This window comes from Gobio gobio (assembly GCF_949357685.1).
Source record: "Gobio gobio genome assembly, chromosome: 5".
In the NCBI taxonomy this organism is placed as follows: domain Eukaryota; kingdom Metazoa; phylum Chordata; class Actinopteri; order Cypriniformes; family Gobionidae; genus Gobio; species Gobio gobio.
Window position 1 is genome coordinate 56,433,783 of NC_137101.1, and position 6,445 is coordinate 56,440,227.

Consider the following 6,445-nt stretch of genomic DNA (forward strand, 5'->3'; position numbering starts at 1 on the left):
GGGCTGCAACTTCACTTTTAAAATGACAATATCCTGGCTGGACTACTGTTGTCAGTGATATAAGTATTTGAAATTAACATGATTTCTTAATGTCTAGTGACATATCAGGGCCATTTTATGATTAATTGAAATACATTTCTTACATACAGTTCCTTTAATGATGGCTGTTTCGCAATTCTGGGAATGCAAAGAAGGGACTTGTGTTTTCGTGGAGACCAGTCTTGCTATGTGATCTTGAAAGAACGAGCTCAGAAGTTTGTGAGGACACAGAACAGAAATTGAGATGTGTGAACTTGTTGCTCAACTAACCATCCCAGCATATTATATAGTGGCTAACACAAAATAACCACAAACATAACCTATTAAAACATTTATTTCATATTATTGTAGACATTGTTTTCATATACTTGTATATCTTATAACATCTGGGTACTTTTGTGCATCCTCTGTACATGTGTTCTTGAGTATTGTAATTGAACTTCGACAGTTGATGATGACGTAGAGCAGGAACACAAGGATGCAATATCACTAAACAACGCTTTTGCGAAACATCCATTAAGTATATTTAATTGTGCTAAAATCACACTATTGCAAGTATACTTTAGGTTCACTTTAAATAACTCACATTTAAAGACTGATATTATACAGTGATCCCTTACTAATAGTGATATTACAGGGTTTTTTAAACATCTGCTAGGACACATTTCTGAATACTCATCACTTTTTCAAAACTCTTCACTCAGGGATCACATCAGCCTATGTGGCTAAACTGTGGATCATTTATTTGCTTTGGCACAAAATGCGTTCAATGACGACATCTTTCAATTTACATTCATTCTTTTCTCAATTAGATACAAACGCCAGCAAAACTTTATTAACTATAAAGGCTAATTTGAATGTTCACACTTTCTTTTTTAAACTGTTCAACTTATGTTCAAAATTTTAACACAAAAAAGAATAACACAGAAATTTGAAACCCCTCTTAAAATGCTTGCTATGGATGCGAAAAATGCAGAAAAATGAACCTGATCAGATTTTTTTTTATGACGAAGGAAAGTTTCAGAGGCTGTGTGTAAACGTGCTTGATCTTTTTTTTTACGTGTGAAAATTTCGGTGTGCAAGGATATTTAGTCATTACCATCTATTTAAAAGGGGAAAACTTAGGAACAATTTTATACTGTAATGTAAACATGGACCATGTAACATAAACAATAATGAATAAGCAGTAGAGAGTCAAACTTGTTTTGTAAAGAAAATTTATATTTTTTATTTAAATTTAATATACACTGTATAATGATTTTGGAGGTCATTTTGGAGATGAACATTTTCATGCAAGTCACCATAAAATTTAGTTCTGACCTTCAAAATCTCTACAGTGTGTTTGTGATGGCAAGAAATGGCAAAGCAATCAAACAGGCGTTGTGTTTTAGCATCCAACAGGGGACTTAAGTCAATTTAAGGAAATCATGTTCACTGTATAAAGTGTGACCTGCAATTGTTTCCTTAAAGAGTGATTTCTGCTTGATTTAAAACATAAAACACCAATACTTACCATAACAATACACTATAATAAGATTTTAGAGGTCAAAACTCAGTTGTGTGTTGATTGCTGAGTTGCAAATCATCAGTTGGTTAAACAACTAAAGTGTCAATGTTAAAAGTCATTCAGTTCACATAATTTATTTGAGACGGATAAACATTTTAATGCAAGTCGCCATATAATTGAGTTATCTCGATATATACAGTGAATATCTACAGTGTGTTTGAGATGGCAAGAAATGACAACGCAAACACACTGGTGTCGTGATTTACTATCTAACAGGGGACCGAGTCATTGTGTTTAACATAATCATTATTCAAAGAGGATCTGCAATTAATACATTAGATAATTATTTCTGCTTGATTTAACTCTAAAAACTCAGTTATTGCTATAAAAACTCTAAATCTCCACAGTGTGTTTATGGCAAGAAATGACAACGCAAACACACTGGTGTCGTGATTTAATATCTAACAGGGGACCGAGTCATTGTGTTTAACATAATCATTATTCAAAGAGGATCTGCAATTAATACATTAGATAATTATTTCTGCTTGATTTAACTCTTAAAACTCAGTTATTGCTATAAAAACTCTAAGGGCCCTATTTTAACGATCTGAAACGCAAGTGTCAAAGCGTGAAGCGCAAGTAACTGTGTGGGCGTGTCTCGGCGCTGTTGCTATTTTCCCGGCGGGATAAATGGCTCTTGCGCCCGGCGCAAATCTAAAATGGGTTGGTCTGAAGTAGCTTCATTATTCATAGGTGTGGTTTGGGCGTAACGTGAATAAACCAATCCGAGCGTCATCCAACATTCCCTTTAAAAGCAGGTGCGCAAGTTCCATTATGGATTGCTATTATTATGGCGTATTTACCAGGCGCACGCCAGGAGCGGTTCACAGCCGAGGAGACCGATGTTCTTGTAAGAGCAGTGAAAGACAGAGAAGTGAAGTTGTAATGTTGTACATTATGGTAAAGGTGATTTCACAGTCTTTTTTTTTTTTCAGTCTTTCAGTTTTTTCAGTTTTTCAGTCGATTTTTTTTCCTGGTTCTTGACGGACAAACCAATTTGTCAGATGTCCTTATATACATATATGTCTTGCCACTATTGGGCAAACAGGTCTTATCCTTAATTATTACAATTAGCCTGAATCATTTGTAAGCTAGATTTATGCCTATTTTTTTCACATCTTCGTGGCACACCACAATGATTTCCGTCATCTCATGTGTTAATATTTTTTTAGTGTAACAATTTATGATTTGCAAAAATAACTGTTGCATCTGTGTAGATTACATGAGCAAAGTGTATGCGCGTTGTGCACGCTATACATTATGGTCAAGCATGCGCCCTTAAAATAGCATAATGAACAACGCGCAACGCGCCACTGACTTTAGACTAGGTTTTTTCTGGTCAGTGGCGCAATTGTTTAATGGAACAGCAAAATAGCACCAGGGATTGTTTGCGCCGGAACACGCCTCCTTTTTTGCGCTGAACCGCCCAGGTAGCGCAAGTTCATTCACTAGTTTAGCGACGTGCTTCTGTGGAGGGAAAAGCGCGCTTTGCGCGGGTGCAAAATAGGAATGACACATGCGTCGGTGTACAAAGTCAATTGCGCTGGGTGCAAGATAGGGCCCTAAATCTCCACAGTGTGTTTATGGCAAGAAATGACAACGCAAACACACTGGTGTCGTGATTTACTATCTAACAGGGGACCAAGTCATTGTGTTTAACATAATCATTATTCAAAGAGGATCTGCAATTAATACATTAGATGATTATTTCTGCTTGATTTAACTCTTAAAACTCAGTTATTGCTATAAAAACTCTAAATCTCCACAGTGTGTTTATGGCAAGAAATGACAACGCAAACACACTGGTGTCGCGATTTACTATCTAACAGGGGACCGAGTCATTGTGTTTAACATAATCATTATTCAAAGAGGATCTGCAATTAATACATTAGAGAAATATTTCTGCTTGATTTAACTCTTAAAACTCAGTTATTGCTATAAAAACTCTAAATCTCCACAGTGTGTTTATGGCAAGAAATGACAACGCAAACACACTGGTGTCGTGATTTACTATCTAACAGGGGACCGAGTCATTGTGTTTAACATTATCATTATTCAAAGAGGATCTGCAATTAATACATTAGAGAACTATTTCTGCTTGATTTAACTCTTAAAACTCAGTTATTGCTATAAAAACTCTAAATCTCCACAGTGTGTTTGAGATGGCAAGAAATGACAACGCAAACACACTGGTGTCGTGATTTACTATCTAACAGGGGACCGAGTCATTGTGTAAATCATAATCATTATTCAAAGAGGATCTGCAATTAATACATTAGATAATTTTTTCTGCATGATTTAACTCTTAAAACTCAGTTATTGCTATAAAAACTCTAAATCTCCACAGTGTGTTTATGGCAAGAAATGACAACGCAAACACACTGGTGTCGTGATTTACTATCTAACAGGGGACCGAGTCATTGTGTTTAACATTATCATTATTCAAAGATGATCTGCAATTAATACATTAGACATTTACATTTTAAATTTAGTCATTTAGCAGACGCTTTTATCCAAAGCGACTTACAAATGAGAGCAAAAGAAGCAACTAGAACAGTCAAGGGCAACAGTATGCAAGTGCCAGTCTCAGTTAATCTAGCTCAGAACACACAGGACAGTTTTTTTTTTTTTTTTTTTTTTTTTTTTTTTTTTTTAAATAAATTAGACAGACAGAAAATGAATAGAATGATAAGAGCTATTCTTGATTGGACAGGTGCTGCTGGAAGAGATGTGTCTTTAGGTGTTTTTTGAAAATGGTTACAGACTCGGCCGCACGAATTGAGATAGGCAGGTCATTCCACCAGGTGGGAACAGCCCAGGAAAAGCTCCGTGAGAGCGATTTCATGCCTCTCTGGTATGGCACCACAAGGCGTCGTTCACTGGCAGAACGTAAGTTCCTGGAGGGTGTGTAAGTCTGAACGAGCGATTTTAGGTATATTGGTGCAGAGCCAGTGGTTGCTTTGAAGGCGAGCACCAGTGCCTTGAATTTGATGCGAGCAGCTATTGGCAGCCAGTGCAGACTGATGAAGAGAGGCGTGACGTGCGCTCTCTTCGGCTCATTAAAGACCAACCTCACCGCTGCATTCTGGATCAGTTGCAAGGGTTTGATAGTGCATGCCGGAAGGCCCGCTAGAAGAGCATTACAGTAGTCCAGTCTGGAGAGAACAAGAGCTTGGACCAGTAGTTGTGTGGCATGCTCTGATAGGAAGGGTCTAATCTTCCTAATGTTGTATAATGCAAATCTACAGGATCGGGTTGTTGCAGTAATGTGGTCAGTGAATTTTAGCTGATCATCAATCACAACTCCAAGGTTCCTGGCTGTCCTGGACGGAGTTATGGTTGATGAACCTAGCTGAATGGAGAGATTGTGGTGAAGTGCTGGGTTGGCAGAGACAACAAGAAGTTCTGTCTTTGCAAGGTTAAGTTGAAGGTGATGTTCCTTCATCCAGGCAGAAATGTCTGTTAGGCAGGCAGCGATACGAACACCAACCGATGGATCATCTGGTTGAAATGGGAAGTAGAGTTGAGTGTCGTCGGCATAGCAGTGATAGGAAAAGCCATGTTTCTGAATGACCGATCCCAGTGATGACATGTAGATGGAGAAGAGAAGTGGTCCAAGCACTGAGCCCTGGGGAACTCCAGTAGCTAGATGATGTGACTTAGACACTTCACCTCTCCATGACACCCTGAAGGACCTACCTGAGAGGTAAGACATGAACCACTGGAGAGCAGTTCCTGAGATGCCCATCTTCATGAGAGTTGACAGGAGGATCTGGTGGTTAACTGTGTCAAAAGCAGCAGACAAATCCAGTAAGATAAGTACTGTGGATTTGGAAGCTGCTCTTGCCTGTCTGAGTGCCTCCGTAACCGAGAGCAGGGCAGTCTCAGTTGAGTGCCCGCTTTTGAAGCCGGATTGGTTGATGTCCAGGAGGTTGTTCTGTTCAAGGGGACCGAGTCCCCCCCCGAGTCCCCATTAGAGAAATATTTCTGCTTGATTTAACTCTTAAAACTCAGTTATTGCTATAAAAACTCCAAATCTCTACAGTGTGTTTATGATGGCAAGAAATGACAACGCAAACACACTGGTGTCGTGATTTACTATCTAACAGGGGACCGAGTCATTGTGTAAATCATAAATAAATCAAAAGTGGTTTGTTTAAAAAACTCATAAATGTATAAGGTGGTAAGTTGGGCCTTTTACACCCCATTTTACATGGGGCAAAAGTCACACATTATTTATACAAATACTTGAGCTAAAATGTTTTTTTTAATAATAATAGTGTCTTAACACTTGTTAAAAAGAATAGTAAAGTTTGTACTATTTTCTGTTTATTTTGATAAATTAAATAATGTTCAATGAATATAGGCTACTGTCATTAAAATATGTTAAAATTAAATACAAAAACAAAACTTCTAATTACATTCTGGTTGTTTAGATTTTTAAATCCTTTTTTCTTGGATTCTGTGTAGAATTTAATTGTAATGTAATGCAAAGTTTGAAACTAGTCAGGGTATCTAGTAAAGCGATGTAATGCTTGTTCCTTTAGTAAGCAGCCTGTTAAACAGCAGAGTCTCTCTGGGACAGCAGGCCATTCAAACAATAGAGGAGTGTGAACGACGTGTGTTTAAGAGCCCTTACAGTTCCTGCTCCAGCCTACAGGGGAGCTGCTGAGTATGACCTTAAACACACACACTTAGGTCCCCACTTGGTCATAAGTTTTTAAAAAACTACCAGAGTGTTTTTACTTAATTTTCACATGATTTAAACACACACACTTGTAGGTCCCCACTTGGTCAAAAGTTAAAAAAATCACCAGAGCGTTTTTTTAGTGTTTTTAC

At 37.8% G+C, this 6,445-nt stretch overlaps 1 protein-coding gene across 1 annotated transcript in view; it reads right to left on the reverse strand.

The window, feature by feature from the left end:
- Positions 1-5,528: 5,528 nt before the first annotated feature.
- LOC307126581 (NACHT, LRR and PYD domains-containing protein 12-like) overlaps positions 5,529-6,445 on the reverse strand; it is a 176,083-nt gene continuing 175,166 nt past the window's right edge. The window contains exon 12 of the mRNA XM_079817177.1: positions 5,529-6,445. This exon is cut by the window's right edge and continues 967 nt beyond it. The gene's annotated coding sequence lies outside the window, so the exon portion shown is untranslated.